At 44.8% G+C, this 17,311-nt stretch overlaps 1 protein-coding gene and 1 long non-coding RNA gene across 2 annotated transcripts in view; one reads left to right on the forward strand and one right to left on the reverse strand.

The window, feature by feature from the left end:
* LOC130285580 (uncharacterized) overlaps positions 1-4,195 on the forward strand; it is a 43,052-nt gene extending 38,857 nt beyond the window's left edge. Inside the window, exons 3-4 of the long non-coding RNA XR_008847389.1 lie at positions 1,291-1,367; positions 3,930-4,195. This is a non-coding gene — a long non-coding RNA (uncharacterized LOC130285580). The remainder of the gene's footprint in view (positions 1-1,290; positions 1,368-3,929) is intronic.
* TNRC6A (trinucleotide repeat containing adaptor 6A) overlaps positions 1-16,641 on the reverse strand; it is a 153,603-nt gene extending 136,962 nt beyond the window's left edge. The window contains exon 1 of the mRNA XM_056537166.1: positions 16,122-16,641. The gene's annotated coding sequence lies outside the window, so the exon portion shown is untranslated. The remainder of the gene's footprint in view (positions 1-16,121) is intronic.
* Positions 16,642-17,311: the final 670 nt, after the last annotated feature.

The following is a 17,311-nucleotide window of genomic DNA, read 5'->3' on the forward strand; positions in this document are numbered from 1 at the left end:
CAACATCCATTAACTGTTAGCACATGCTGGGAGTTGTAGTGTTGAAATAACAGTAGAGCCACAAGCTCATTCAGCATCCCTAATACACCAGTGTTTTCCAACCAGGGTGCCTCCAGCTGTTGCAAAACTACAACTCCCAGCAGGTAGAGACAACCTAAGGCTTGTCTGGTCATGCTGGAAGTTGCAGTTTTGCAACAGCTGGAGGCACAATAGTTGGGAAACACGAGTCTTATGCATTGATCTCTAACTTATGACTGTCCAGTTGTTGTGAAACCACAAGTCCCAGCATGCTCTGTCTAATGTGTACGGTCAGCTTCAGGCAAACTTTTTTGGTTGCCTGTGAGTCACAGTAAATTTGCGCCAATCATGAGCGGTTGAACTACTATGGCAAGAATCCAAAGGCTTGTCTGGGCATGCTGGGAGTTGTAGTTTTGCAACAGCTGGAGGCACCCTGGTTGGGAAACACTGCTATAGATATTAGATCCGGCCATGAACAATCTGCAGCTATAACATCGCCTATTTTATGTCTCCCTGATAGGCATTATAATAATGAGACATTCACTCGTATGGCGAGATTACGCCATTGTGCGTAACCTTCTGCCATTGCTACGCCCCTGGCCTCCCGGTGGTGTTTTCTGGATCTTCTTTTCCACTGCATTGCTGCTGACAATCCCACACAGGCGTCTATTCAACCTTCCTATGTTTATATAGCTGCAGTCTCTTAAGGACGGCTATGTGGAGGGGAGGGGGGGGGGGGGGGGGGGGAATGAGAGGTGTCCCCGCTTGCCCTGGTACTCCGCCAGACTTCTTAATGAAGGGGAGGCGATGAAAGCCAGCGCAGACTGGGTAGGACTTGATTCAGACTGGCAGGCAGGATCTACCCATCATTATTCCGATTTCCCTCATTCGCTTACGGAATGCAGTCTGACACCTCGAGGAAAAAACGCAATTAATTGTGTCACAAAATCATGGGGGGAAAAAAAAAAAATCGAAAAAATAAAAATCGGAAAAAAAACACGACGGTGTGTGGTTGTTATTCGAGGGAAATCACAGCCGCGCTGTTGTTGAGAGCGGATCGGAGTGCAGCTATTATGGGAATACCTCCAGGGAAATTAATGGGGAGGATGATATATACCCTGGAAAGCAGAGAGCGCATATATATATATACCTCTGGGGTTCTAATTCTCTATATTTCTTACAGGATCAGTGTGAGGGTAGATGAGCTGCGGGGAGGGTCACTGATATTCATTGTGTCTCTATGTTAAGTCAGCCATGTTTTGTTGTCTGCAGATGCCCATTGTGTACAGACGCCAGCAGAACCGACCAGTGACATTCGCTTTCCTATAAGAGGCGCTATGGATTGTCAGGTAGTTTACTCATTATAGATGTGGAGATGCTGTAGGGCTTGTACTAGGCCACTATTTCCCAACCGGGTTGCAAAATGTCTCGCAGTATGAAATGCGCCGTGTGACCCTAACTTTAGAGTACATTTATACGTGCGGGATCTACAGTCGGTTTGCCACTGTGGGTTTGATTGAGAAAATTAGCCAAGGAACACTCGCTGTAGATCCCGCATATGTGAATATATACTTAAAGGGGTACTCTGCCGAAAAACATCTTATTTCCCTATCTCCGATGCGGCATCCCAGTCATCCGTGCACGGAGTGAACTCCGCTCTGTGCCGGATGACTGGCGACTAGAGATGAGCGAACTTACAGTAAATTCGATTCGTCACAAACTTCTCGGCTCGGCAGTTGATGACTTTTCCTGCATAAATTAGTTCAGCTTTCCGGTGCTCCGGTGGGCTGGAAAAGGTGGATACAGTCCTAGGAAAGAGTCTCCTAGGACTGTATCCACCTTTTCCAGCCCACGGGAGCACCTGAAAGCTGAACTCATTTATGCAGGAAAAGTCAGCAACTGCCGAGCCGAGAAGTTCGTGACGAATCGAATTTACTGTAATTTCGCTCATCTCTACTGGCGACTACAGCCGCCACACACCCTCCGTTCATGTCTATGTGAGGAGGTGTGACGGCTACTACGTAGCCGCCACGCCTCCTCCCATAGACATGAATGGAGGCTGCGTGGCGTGACGACATGAACACAGAAGCTCCAAGTTTCTGTGTTCCGGCCGCCGCCGCTTCCAGCCCGGAGATCACGGGGGTCCCAAGCTGCGGGACCTCCGTGATCAGACATCTTATCCCCTATCCTTTGGCACCAGTTGATTTTAAAAAATAATTGTTTTCCACCGGAGTACCCCTTTAACCCCCGTGATCAGCTGTTATTGCTGAGGGCAGCTGTATCTGGCCAGTTATGTAGCATAAGGCCCTGTTCACACTGGCAGCCGGCGGCGGCGGCAGGACCGCGCGGCACTGCCCCGTCACCATTGACAGCTATGCTGTGCTCGCGGACTTCCGCGCAAAGAATGAACATGTTCTTTGTTTGCGCGGAACACTTTCAGCAGTGGAATTGTCCGCCGCTGAAATTCCGCAGTGTGAACGGGTCTCGCGGAAGACCCATTCACACTGATCGTAATGTTCACTGTGCGGACTTTTACTCGCGGAATTCCGCGGGGATTCCGCAGTGTGAACATACCCTTAGGCCCTGTTCACATCTGCTTTACAGATTCTTGGGGGAAAATAAATAAATAAATAAATCCTGGGCAAAATAGTGCAGCATGCTGTACTAGTCTATTCAGCAAATTGATGGACAGTTTGGAGTTTGTCAGGCACCTTAGGTTTTCTTCATTGAATGGATCCAGCACCGCCATCATTGTCTTTGTGACTGAGCAGAACAATGGAAATTCTTAAAGGGGTACTCCGGTGGAATTATTTTTTTTTTTTTATCAACTGGTGCCAGAAAGTTAAACAGATTTGTAAATTACTTCTATTAAAAAAAATCTTAATCCTTCCAGTACTTATTAGCTGTTGAATACTACAGAGGAAATGCTTTTCTATTTGGAACACAGAGCTCTCTGCTGACATCCTGACCACAGTGCTCTCTGCTGACATTTCTGTCCATTTTAAGAACTGTCCAGAGTAGAAGAAAATCCCCATAGAAAACATATGCTGCTCTGGACAGTTCCTAAAACAGACAGAGATGTCAGCAGAGAGCTCTGTGGTCATGATGTCAGCAGAGAGCACTGTGCTCGTGATGTCAGCAGAGGGCTCTGTGTTCCAAAAAGAAAAGAATTTCCTCTGTAGTATTCAGCAGCTAATAAGTACTGGAAGGATTAAGATTTTTTTAATAGAAGTCATTTACAAATCTGTTTAACTTTCTGGCACCAGTTGATTTTTAAAAAAAAATAGAAATTTCCACTGAGTACCCCTTTATTACAGATATAAGTGAGCCCTTATATAGCTAACATATACACTCACTGGCCAGTTCATTTGCTTGCTAACACTAAATTCTAATCAGCCAATCATATGGCAGTAACTCAATGCATTAAAGGGGTACTCCGGTGGAAATTTTTTTTTTTTTTTTTAAGTCAACTGGTGCCAGAAAGTTTTTCTAAATCAACTGGTACCAGCAAACATATGCTGCTCTGGACAGTTCCTAAAATTGACAGCAGGGGTCAGCAGAGAGCACTGTGGTCGTGACAGAAGAGAAATCCAAAAACAAAAAGCATTTCCTCAGTAGTGTACAGCCCCTAAAAAGTACTGGAAGGATTAAGACTTTTTAATAGAAGTAATTTACAAATCTGTTTAACTTTCTGGCACCAGTTGATTTAAAAAAAAAAAAAAAAAGTTTTCCACCAGAGTACCCCTTTAAGGCACGAAGATGGGGTCAAGACAACTTGATGAAGTTCAGACCAATCATCAGAATAGGATTTAAGTGCCTGTGAAAGTGGCATGGATGTTGGTGCCAGGCTGGCCTCTGAGTATTTCATAAACTTCTGATCTACTGTTACTTTCGCGCACAACCATCTCTAGGGTTTATGAAATTGTCTGAAAAAGAGAAAATATCCAGTGAGTGGCCATTGGGTGGAGAAAAATGACTTCTTGATATCAGAGGAGAATGGACAAACTTGTTCAAGATATCAAATATCCACTGGTTACTTTGGGCCCCTTAGTACCAATTGATCCTGGTATAAACACCACAGCCACACCCATCTTCTGATGATACTTCCTGCAGGGTAATGCCCCATGTCACATGACATCATCTCATACAGGACAATGAGGTCACATGACATCATCTCATACAGGACAATGAGGTCACATGACTCCAATGGCCTCCACAGTCACCAGATCTCATCCAATAGATCACCGCTGGGATTCTCCTCATGGATCCGACAAATCTACAGCAACTGTGTGATGTCATCATGTCCATATGGAGGAACTGTGTGATGTCATCATGTCCATATGGAGGAACTGTGTGATGTCATCATGTCTGTATGGAGGGAACTGTGTGATGTCATCATGTCTATATGGAGGAACTGTGTGATGTCATCATGTCCATATGAAGGAACTGTGTGATGTCATCATGTCCATATGGAGGAACTGTGTGATGTCATCATGTCCATATGGAGGAACTGTGTGATGTCATCATGTCCATATGGAGGAACTGTGTGATGTCATCATGTCCATATGGAGGAACTGTGTGATGTCATCAGGTCCATATGGAGGAACTGTGTGATGTCATCATGTCAATATGGAGGAACTGTGTGATGTCGTCATGTCCATATGGAAGAACTGTGTGATCTCATCATGTCCATATGGAGGAACTGTGTGATGTCATCATGTATATATGGAGGAACTGTGTGATGTCATCATGTATATATGGAGGAACTGTGTGATGTCATCATGTCCATATGGAGGAACTGTGTGATGTCATCATGTCCATATGGAGGAACTGTGTGATGTCATCATGTCCATATGGAGGAACTGTGTGATGTCATCATGTCCATATGGAGGAACCGTGTGATGTCATCATGTCCATATGGAGGAACTGTGTGATGTCATCATGTCCATATGGAGGAACTGTGTGATGTCATCATGTCCATATGGAGGAACTGTGTGATGTCATCATGTCCATATGGAGGAACTGTGTGATGTCATCATGTCCATATGGAGGAACTGTGTGATGTCATCATGTCCATATGGAGGAACTGTGTGATGTCATCATGTCCATATGGAGGAACTGTGTGATGTCATCATGTCCATATGGAGGAACTGTGTGATGTCATACTGGATGTGCAGACGACAAATCTGCAACCCATGGCTTTCCGGCTGTTGCAAAACTACAACTCCCATCATGTCCTGTCAGGGCAGTTTTGCAACAGCTTTAGAGCAACAGGTTGGGGAATGTTGCAGAGGGGAAGCCTGGCCATAGATGTTCAGTAATGTATTACAATTGTCACCCCCACCCCCCCCCCCCCCAGATACAGATTATTACTAAACAGGATGTCTATGACATCTTTTATGCCGTTGTCTGTCCGAGCATGCTGGGAGTTGTAGTTTTGCAACAGCTGCAGGTCCACAGTTTGGAGACCTGGCATATAGCACCGAAGTAATCGTTATCCTTAAGGAAGTGATATGGTTGCTACGTAACCTAAAGCACTGTTTCCCAACCAGTGTGCCTCCAGCTGATGCAAAACTACAACTCCCAGCATGCCCGGACAGCCTTTGGCTGTCCGGGCATGCTGGGAATTGTAGTTTTGCAACAGCTGGAGGCACATTGGTTGGGAAACACTGACCTAAAGAACTGTTATAGAATCTTTCTGCTTCTACAAGGGAAACTCAGTAGAGCTCACCTGTAATACATACACAACACAGCCCTCCAGTCCTTTAGTCTTACCCCGGCTTCAGTATTCGGAGTGCTTTTTAAGTACTTATACAATTAAAAGTTTGAACTACAAATTAGAAGTGTCAGCCCCTCGCCCCAAGCGTATTATATCACCAAGTTAAATAAGGAACGTTTGTTCTCCCTGTGTACTCCGGGGCCCCAGGCATTCATCCTTATTATACCACAGCTCTGGACGGGAGCCAGAAAACATACTGGCGATGGGGCCCGGAGACAAACTATCCAAGTAAACAACAGGCGGAGATACGATTAGTAGAGAGAGAGAGCGAATAGTAACTTAAAGGGGTACTCCGGTGGAAAAATATTTATTTTAGGTCTTTATAAGTCAACTGGTGCCAAACAGATTTGTAAATGACTTCTATTTAAAAATCTTTTACCCTTCCAGTACTTTTTAGCAGCTGTATGCTACAGAGGAAATTCAGCTCTTTTTGAATTTCTTTTTTGTCTTGTCCACAGTGCTCTCTGTTGACACCTCTGTCCGTGTCAGGAACTGTCCAGAGGAGCATAGGTTTGCAATGGTGATTTTCTCCTGCTCTAGACAGTTCCTGATACGGGCATCAGGTGTCAGCAGAGAGCACTGTGGACAAGACAAAAAAGATATTCATAAAGAGCTGAATTTCCTCTGTAGCATACAGCTGCTAATAAGTACAGGAAGGGTAAAGATTTTTTTAATAGAAGTCATTTACAAATCTGTTTAACTTTCTGGCACCAGTTTATAAAAAAAAAAAAAAATTATATATATTTTTCACCGGAGTAGCCCTTTAAAGAAAGTGATGGATTATTGTGATGAATTATTGTTAAGAAACACTATAAACACCATAAATTTATGATTGGTGTCCTGGCCCGGCGCATGTCTTTCCCAGCCACCCACAGGGTGTTGATCTTCAGCACAGATCCATAAAAGGGGTACTCCACTGCCCAAATGTTCCGAACGCTGTGTGAGCGCTGCCGGGGTTGACCACACCCCCTCGTGATGCCAGGCCACGCCCCCAATGCAAGTCTATGGGAGTCTTCATCACATAGGAAAGTTGCCATCACACGCCACATGCTATTCTCATTTCCATTCCATCTGAATCATATTTAAAAGGGGTACTCCTCTGGAAAACATTTTTCTTTAAATCAACTGGTGGTTGAGTTCTGGAAGGATTAAGATTTTTAATTAGAAGTAATTTACAAATCTGTTTAACTTTCTGGCACCAGTTGATTTAAAGAAAGATGTTTTCCAGTGGAGTACCCCTTTAAATATGATTCAGACGGAATGGAAATGAGAATAGCATGTGGGGTGTGATAGCAACTTTCCTATGTGATGTAGACGGCGTGGGCAGCTGTCGCTGGTCTATGAAACTCATAGGACTAACCATCTCCAGCAGGCTATGCAGTTAATGGGCCTAGCCCTGCTCACACAGGCTCGTAATAGTGAATTGTCAGTCTCTCTTTTATAAGGGGGGTATATTCCTACCTTGAACATTTAGGGGAGTGTTTGCCAACCAAGGTGCCTCCAGCTGTTGCAAAACTACAACTCTCAACATGCCCGGACAGCCAAAGGCTGTCCGGGCATGTTGGGAGTTGTAGTTTTGCAACAGCTGGAGGCACCCTGGTTGGGAAACCCTGATTTATGGCATATGATTGGCTGTTTCTGTTACCCTTCTTAGAAGTCAGTGTGACCATAGCCATTCATATGTGCGACCACTCCTCTGTTCATTCTCTACCTTGATTTGTTGCGGGTGTCTGACCTCTGGATACATGAAAAAGAATACATTTTAAGGGTACGTTCACACAGGCGGATTTTTTTGCGGGTTTTCCGCTGCGTATTTGAAAGTGGGCGGGCTCTTCTCGGCTGTCCGCAGCAGATTTTCCGCGGCGGAATGTACACTGCGGAAAATCCGCCGCTAGCCCCATTGAAGTCAGTAGGGACTGTGGCGGATTTTCCTCAGCGTAAATTCTGCCGCGGAAAATCTGCTGCGAACAGCTGAGAAGAGCCCGCCCACTTTCAAATACGCAGCGGAAACCTGCAAAAAAATCAGCACGTGTGAACGTACCCCTAAAGGGGTACTCCAGTGGAAAACTTTTTTTTTTTTTTTAAATTTAAATCAACTGGTCCCAGAAAGTTAAACAGATTTGTAAATTACTTCTATAAAAAAAATCTTAATCCTTCCAGTACTTATTAGCTGCAGAATACTACAGAGGAATTTCTTTTCTTTTTGGAGCACAGAGCTCTCTGCTGACATCATGACCACAGTGCTCTCTGCTTTTAGGAACTGTCTTAAAATGGACAGAGATGTCAGCAGAGAGCACTGTGTTCCAAAAAGAAAATAATTTCCTCTGTAGTATTCAGCAGCTAATAAGTACTGGAAGGATTAAGATTTTTTAATAGAAGTAATTTACAAATCTGTTTAACTTTCTGGCACCAGTAGATAAAAAAAAAAAAAAAAAAAAAGTTTTCCACCAGAGTACCCCTTTAAAGTAGTGGAGTGCCTCATTAGCTAGTCATTTATCAACAGGATAGGTGATAAATAGTCAAATGGTTGGGGTCAGGCCACTGGGACCCTCACAGACCACAAGAACAGAAGTCCCTCGTCCACTGTGAACATGGACTGGCAGTGCATTGGTTCATCCACCATTCCATTCGCTCATTAAAGGGGTACTCCACTGGAAAACTTTTTTTTTATTTTTTATTTAAATTTGTAAATTACTTCTACTTAAAAATCTTAATCCTTCCAGTACTTAGCAGCTGCTGTATGCTCCACAGGAAGTTCTTTTCTTTTTGAATTTCCTTTCTGTCTGACCACACTGCTCTCTGCTGACACCTCTGTCCATGACAGGAACTGTCCAGAGCAGTTCCTGACATTGTCAGAGGTGTCAGCAGAGAGCACTGTGCTCAGACAGAAAGGAAATTCAAAAAGAAAAGAACTTCCTGTGGATCCTACAGCAGCTGATAAGTACTGGAAGGATTAAGATTTTTTAATAGAAGTAATTTACAAATCTGTTTAACTTTCTGGCACCAGTTGATTTAAAAAAATGTTTTCCAATGGAATACCCCTTTAAGGGACTTCTAAGGACAACAATAATAGGACAGTCCCATAATAAATGAATAGTGCGGTGGACAAGCTGCCACACAATTCCCATGGAGAACAAAGGGACCTTTTTTCTTGTGATCAGGGGGGGGGGGGGGTTCCTGCAGTGAGACCCGCACAGAACAGATATTAATTAGTTAAAATCTTGGGAGAACCCCATATTAAAAGCCATAATGTACATTCACACCACGGAAATACCTGAGAGTAATTCCGCTGCCTGAATCTACCAGGTGTGAATGGGTTTTCCGTTGACCCATTTACACTAGTTCCGCGTCAGAAATTTTGGATTAGGAATGTTTATTCTTTTTGTGGAAATCCGCGTGGACTGCATTTCCGTCAACGGTGATGGCGCATGTCTGCGCAATCCTAGTGTCGATGGATTGCGGGGGCTGCTCCTGCACTCGGAATATTCCCGGAAGGATATTTCATAGTCTGTATGTAGCCTAACATCTGTAGAACAAAACTCATGTTATTATGGAAAAGTAATGACATATCTAGGGCCTAGTTGTCAAACATGTGACCCTCCAGCTGTTGCAAAACTACTAATTCACATCTTGCCCTGACAGCCATTGGCTGCTGGGAGTTGTAGTTTTGCAGTAGCTGGAGGCATCAAGGATTTAGAGCAGTGTTTCCCATCTGTCTATCCTATAGAGATAGCAGCAGTATACAGATAGAGCTGGAGGGGAGGTGTACAACTACTATATATCCTGATCCCATAGAGATAACAGCAGCAGTATACAGATAGAGCTGGAGGGGAGGTGTATAACTACTATATATCCTGATCCCATAGAGATAGCAGTAGCAGTATACAGATAGAGCTGGAGGGGAGGTGTATAACTACTATATATCCTGATCCCATAGAGATAGCAGCAGTATACAGATAGAGCTGGAGGGGAGGTGTATAACTACAATATATACTGATCCCATAGAGATAACAGCAGTATACAGATAGAGCTGGAGGGGAGGTGTATAACTACTATATATCCTGATCCCATAGAGATAGCAGCAGTATATAGATAGAGCTGGAGGGGAGGTATATAACTACTATAGATGCTGATCCAATAGAGATAGCAGCAGCAGTGGAGGGGGGGGGGGGTTCTGTTAGTTCACAGGATGTCATCTGACTCAGGACAGACACATTAAAGGGGTACTCCGCTGCTAGGCATCTTGGGGATAAGATGTCTGATCACAGAGGTCCCGCTGCTGGGACCCTTGCGATCTCCGCGCAGCCCCCGGCAGTCTGAACATAAATGGAGGCGGTGTGGTGTGACGTCATGACCACTGCCGCCGGAACCCTTTGCTCGTTCAGAATAGGGGATAAGATGCCTAGCAGCGGAGTACCCTTTTAAACACTGATTTTCTGTCAGACTGGTGATCACATGACTTTATGAAACACTGCAAGATTGCTGAGAAATCATAGTTTAAAAACCATCCAGGAACAAGGCTTTAAGATGTAGCAAAACTACAACTCCCAACTACATGAGTTATCGTTTTGCAACAGCTGGAGGCACCCTGGTTGGGATAAACTGGCCTAGAGGTGTAAGAGCCTTATTATGGCTGACTAGTCACCTATTCACAGACGATCGTCTTCAGCTTCAGCCATTGTATGGAAAACAAGCCCTTCCCGAATCATACAGCCCGAAACACTTAACATTACTCAATTACATCTTACGAAAACAACAATTAAACTCGATCTCGTCCGACTCCTCCCAGGAGATTCTTCCAGTATTTTCTATTCAATGACTATTTGGGGGAAAAAAAAACCCTCTCCCGGGAAGGCTGATTAATTCCCAATCCCATTAAACTCTATGGACGGGGGTTAATTGCCCAAAGCTGATGTGAAGCTCTTACACTGTAACGCAGGGCAGCTGTGGATGATCATTACACTGGGCCGTGTACTAATCCCTCATTGGAGACAATTAGCGACAAATCGCTCTTGTGTGTCGTGGAATTAATCGTTTAGCGTTTATGTATCTAAAAAAAAAAATTGGCTGAAACGCACCAACAACCGGAACCCTGCACCATACAGGACTGTTTGTATTATGGGGGATGGTAACTACGCCGATTCCATCAATTCCGAGACAGCTCAATCTCAGGCCTTGTTTACACATCATATAGATTCCGATGTTTTTTGTTGTTTTTTACACAGAATTTCTGTGACAATCTCATCCCATTGTTGTTGCAGACATTTTTGCTAATGATGCTTATTCCATATGTATTCTGCACAGGAAACGTGTCGGCTAGCCAGGGCACAGATTGGCCCAGTTGAATAAGGCTAATCCACATCCTAAACCGTGGCACAGGGGTACATGGCAGGAGTTCAGGGGGATACCCTTGAATTGAGGCTGCCCTGGCAATTACTGTGGGAAACTAGCGGCAATCCAGACTTTTTTCTGCAGGGGGTCTATGGGGAACATGTGGTATTACATGGTGACCATTCAAATATATATATATATATCTCTATAAACAGCTGTGTAGTTTGTAAAGGTACTACGGTAATGTAAAAACCTATCCACAGGATAGGGGATACGTGTCTGACCACTGGGCAGGCCTGGTGCAAGGATTTTTGCCACCCTAAGAAAAAGCTAATTTTGCAGCCCCCTTGACTACGCTCATTGGCCCGCCCTTTCATATGCCCCACCTTACTACTGGGGTGACACACTGTAACAAACCCCCTCCTCATGTAATCTCCTTACTACTGGGGTGACACACTGTAACAAACCCCCTCCTCATGTAATCTCACTACTGGGGTGACACACTGTAACAAACCTCCTCCTCATGTAATCTCCTTACTACTGGGGTGGCACACTGTAACAAACCTCCTCCTCATGTAATCTCCTTACTACTGGGGTGACACACTGTAACAAACCTCCTCCTCATGTAATCATCTTACTACTGGGGTGACACACTGTAACATACCTCCTCCTCATGTAATCACCTTACTACTGGGGTGACACACTGTAACAAACCTCCTCCTCATGTAATCTCCTTACTACTGGGGTGACACACTGTAACAAACCTCCTCCTCATGTAATCTCCTTACTACTGGGGTGACACACTGTAACAAACCTCCTCCTCATGTAATCTTACTACTGGGGTGACACACTGTAACAAACCCCCTCCTCATGTAATCTCCTTACTACTGGGGTGACACACTGTAACAGACCTCCTCCTCATGTAATCTCTGTGTGGTATAACATCTCCGATCCATTCACTCCAATACAGAACTGCAATATCACACACCGAGCGAGGACAAGGGTGGCGCTGTTTCTGGAAGAAAGCAGCTATGTTTTACTTACGTATACCTCCGACGGACACTGCAAAATGCCACCTTAAAGACCCTTAGGCTAGGTTCAGACTAAGGAATTTCCACATATATAGTGTACTGAATGGGTTTTCGTTCACAAATTCACACTTCAGTATATGTGAACGGAAAATCCACTTGAAAGTTTCATTGCGTTGCTCATTCTTCAGGCGGAAATAATGGCGGAACACATTGCAGTCTATTGGAGACTGCAGTGTCTGCGCGGTCCTTGCGCCAAATGATTCAGATCCAGAGATTCCGTAGTGTGGATTTACAGTGTATTTTACGCTGCAGATCTGCCCCTGAAGGACCTCGGTATGTTCTCTTCACATGTGCCTGCTCGGAGAGGCAATACGCCACTACGTGCAGACACACTGAAGCGATGTGTGAGTCGCCGCAAATGCGCGGTGTACTTGTACACATTGCGCCCACTTCCTCTGCTCAATGAGCTAGGCCAAGAGCTGCCGCGATGTGCGAGTATGAGCTGCCGCGATTCGCACGTCGCAGTGTGTCTGCTCGTAGCAACGTATTGCCGCTCCGAGCAGGCACATGTAAAGGCAGAGGTCCTTCAGCAGTGGATCCGCAGCGAAATCCGCATGGAAAATCCGCATGGAAAATCCGCTCGTCTGAATGTACCCTTAGGCTAGGTTCACACTGTGGAATTTCTGCCGGAGACTAAGACGGCGGCATTAGGACCACACGGACTGCATTGCTGTCTCCATAGATGTCAATGCATTTCTGAGCAGATCTCCCAAAAGATCTACCCAGAAATGCATTGCTGTCTATGGGGATGGCAATGCAGTCCGTGCGGTCCTAATGCTGCCGGCTAAATCTCTGGCAGAAATTCTGCCCAGAGATTCCATAGTGTAAGGGTCTATTCACACAGCAGAATTTCCGCTTGCGGAATTCCGCCTCAAATTAAAGCCCATAGACTTCTATGGGATTCCGCACTCCTATTCACACTTCTGAATTTCCGCTTGCGGAAATTCAGAAGTGTGAATGGGAGTGCGGAATCCCATAGAAGTCTATGGGCTTTAACCTGAGGCGGAATTCCGCAAGCGGAAATTCTGCCGTGCGAATAGACCCTTAGGCTAGGTTCACACTGTGGAATTTCTGGGCAGAATTTCTGCCGGAGATCTAGCCAGCGGCACTAGGACCGCGGGGACTACATTGTCGTTCCCATAGATGGCAATGCATTTCTGAGCAGATCTCCCAAAAGATCCACCCAGAAGTGCATTGCAGTCTATGGGGGCAGCAATACAGTCTGCTCGGTCCTAGCACCACCGGCTCGATCTCCAGCAGAATTTCTGCCCAGAAATTCTGCAGTTTGAACCCAGCCTAACTCTGTTCTTGTTCAGATGAGTAGACGACTATATAGTCCTGTTGAGTTGGTCAGAGCGGTGTCTTTGGAACAGCTCTATGTCCTGGCTAAGGCTGGGTTCACATCACGTTTTTGCAATACAGTTCCCGTATCAGGTTTTTGATAAAAAAAACGGATTTTTCAAAACCGGACTAAACTGTATCAAAACGTGTGTACAAATTTTAACCCGTATTCATAAAAAAAAAAAAAAAAAAAAAAACATACCTTTTTAACTTTTCACTCCATTATGAATAAAGTTTCACTTGTTTGAAATTCCAAGAAAAAAAACTTTCAGTGTCAAAAACCGTATGGTGAAAACCGGATGGAACATAGGGTTCTGTACGGTTCCCATTGACTCCCATGTTAAAAAAAAAAACGTATACGGTTTAATACAGTTTTTTCACCCGGACCAAAAACCATGGTAGGCTACAGTTTTGGGTACTGGGAAAAAAACACACAAAACTGTACAGGATGCAAAACGGACACAACCTGATGCATCTTTTGGCATACGGTTTTCTATACGGTTCCGTACGGTTTTCACATTAAAAATGTATACGGGAACTGTAATGCAAAAACGCGGTGTGAACCCGGCCTAATAGACGACGCTTTTCCACCGGGGATCCTCTTTATCATTCCAAATAGGCATATGGAAAAGAAATAGGTAGCCCGGTGTATGTACACACGAGTAGAGAGATTAAAGGGGTACTCCAGCCCTAAAAACGTTTCCATTAATGACAGGATAGTGTCTGATCCTGGGGGTCCAACTTCTACACCCCCCATGATTTCTAGAACTGAGCTCTGAGATTTTCTATTGAAGACCCAATACATTGCTCAGGCATCTCCAGGCTCCTGTAGATAATAAATAAAGCGCATTCCGTCTACCGTTCCGTGCAGCGGGGAGAGTCAGGGCTTCGTTCTAGTGATTGCAGGGGGTCAGAGAGATCGGACCCCCGCAATCAGACACTTATCATCTACCCTTTGGATACATTTTTGGGGGGCTGGAGAATAGATACACCATTCACATTAGCACTGCACATTCAAGTATACAGTCAAGAATTTTCCAGTTGTATAAATCCAACCTGGATATTCTCGGCCAATCAATGGCAAACATTAGACTTCAGCATTAGACTTTGTCCTATACATCTTAAATGGGGTTATTTCTGCATTATGTGCATGGATTTCGGCAAAACACATTTCGAAACAAATCTGCAGCTTGTGACTATCCCCTTAGACCAGTGTTTCCCAACCAAGGTGCCTCCAGCTTTTGCAAAACTACAACTCCCAGCATGCCTTGACAGCCGAAGGCTTGTAGTGTTCCCATTAGACCGGTGTTTCCCAACCAGGGTGCCTCCAGCTGTTGCAAAACTACAACTCGCAGCATGCCCGGACAGCCTTCGGCTGTCCGGGCATGCTGGGAGTTGTCGTTTTGCAACAGCTGGAGGCACCCTGGTTGGGAAACACTGCTATAAACGGAACACTACAAGCCTTCGGCTGTCCAGTCATGAAGGGAGTTGTAGTTTTCAACAGCTGGAGGCATCCTGGTTGGGAAACACTGCTATAAAGGGAACACTACAAGCCTTCGGCTGTCCGGGCATGCTGGGAGTTTTAGTTTTGCAACAGCTGGAGGCATCCTGGTTGGGAAACACTGCTATAAAGGGAACACTACAAACCTTCGGCTGTCCAGACATGCTGGGAGTTGTAGTTTTGAAACAGCTGGAGGCACCCTGGTTGGGATATACTGCCTTAGGCTGGGTTCACACCACGTTTTTGTAATACAGTTCCCGTATCAGGGTTTTTGATGAAAAACGGATTCCTCAAAACCTGACTAAACTGTATCGAAACCTTTGTACAAATTTTAATCCATATACGGTTTCAAAAATGATGTCCAGTTGCATCCGTTTTTTTAAGAAAAAAAAAAGTATACGTTTTTAACTTTTCACTCTATTATGAATAAAGTTTCACTTGTTTGATTGAAATTCCCCCCCCCCCCCAAAAAAAAAAAGACAGTGCAAAGTCAAAAACCGTATGGTGAAAACCGGATGGAACCGTACGCACATACAGTTCTGTACGGTTCCCATTGACTCCCATGTTAAAAAAAAACAAAACGTATACGGTTTAATACAGTTTTTCACCCGGACCAAAAACAGCGGTAGGCTACGGTTTGGGTACAGGGAAAAAGACGGACAAAACCATACAGGATGCAAAACGGACACAACCGGCTGCATCTTTTGGCATACGGTTTTCAATGGAGAGTCAATGCATACGGTTTTTCAATACGGTTCCGTACGGTTTTAAAATTGAAAACGTATAGGGGAACTGTACTGCAAAATCGTGGTGTGAACCCAGCGTTAGACTGACCCAGTATTATCTCGATACCAGACAGGCAGCAGACAGAGAGGGTGTCGGGCAGGGGTGTAAGCCAACAATCAGACCCCCCCCCGTATTGTGGCCGAGTCCCAACCAACGATCACCCGGCGTGACGAATCCCTGGCAGCTGTCATTAGGTGCAAACAAGGGAAATCTGCATATGCTCCATGTAAATGAGGGCCGTTTTTGGCACAGAGCCCCGTTAAACATCACCTACCTCTAGAGGATAAAGATGCATGAGGGTTCCCAGACGCAGAGCTGACGGTAGAAGGCACGGTGTCACCGGCGGCAGCAGCTGGACGTGTTCCTGGGAATCCCTGCTGAGGCCGACATGTGCTCTGGAGATGGAACAATGAGAAAAGCCGATAGTGCGGCGCAGTGATTGACTGCAACGTAGTCACCTTGACAAGTCTCCGGAGGACTCTGCTGCATGTCCCCTCCTGAGTGTAGACTGGGATGGATGGAGACGTCCTCTGCTCGTCCCTCGCGTGCTGTTGTTTTCGTGCACTGACGACATGTGATGTCTCGGCCCCAGCGACAAACTGTGCAGGGAATTCCACAGCAATTACTACTAGAGAGAGATGCTGTCACTTCTGGCACAAGCAGGTGCACTGCTTTAAAGGGGGATTCCGGCAGAATTATTTCTTTTTCTTAAATGAACTGGTGAGAGAAAGTTAAACAGATTTGTAAATGACTTCTATTAAAAAAAATACAAAAAAATCCTTATCTTTCCAGTACTTATTAGCAGCTGTATGCTACAGAGGAAATTCTTTGCTTTTTGAATTTCTTTTTTCTCTTGTCCACAGTGCTCTCTGCTGACACCTCTGTCCGTGTCAGGAACTGTCCAGAGCAGCATAGGTTTGCTATGGGGATTTTCTTCTGCTCTGGACACAGTTCCTGATACGGGCATCAGGTGTCAGCAGAGAGCACTGTGGAGGAGACAAAAAAATGACTTAAAAAAGAAAAGTGTAGCACACAGCTGCTTATAAGTACTGGAAGGATAAAGATTTTTTTAATAGAAGTCATTTACAAATCTGCCAGTTGCTCCACAGGAAGTTCTTTTCTTTTTGAATTTCTTTTCAGTCTGACACCTCTGTCTATGTCAGGAGCAAATCCCCATAGAAAACCTCTCCAGCTCTGGACAGTTCCTAAAATGGACAGAGGTGTCAGCAGAGAGCACTGTGGTCAGACAGAAAGGAAATTCAAAAAGAAAAGAACTTCCTGTGTATTATACAGCAGCTGATAAGTCCTGTAAGGATAAAGATTTTTAAATAGAAGTCATTTACAAATCTGTTTAACTTTCAGTTGATAAAAAAAAAAAAAAAAAAAAAAAAAAATGTTTTCCAGTGGAGTACCCCTTTAAGACATCTCATATAGATCCCGTCCACATGCAGAAATGGACCTGTG

The sequence above is a fragment of the Hyla sarda genome, chromosome 8 (assembly GCF_029499605.1).
Source record: "Hyla sarda isolate aHylSar1 chromosome 8, aHylSar1.hap1, whole genome shotgun sequence".
NCBI classification, from domain to species: Eukaryota; Metazoa; Chordata; class Amphibia; order Anura; family Hylidae; genus Hyla; species Hyla sarda.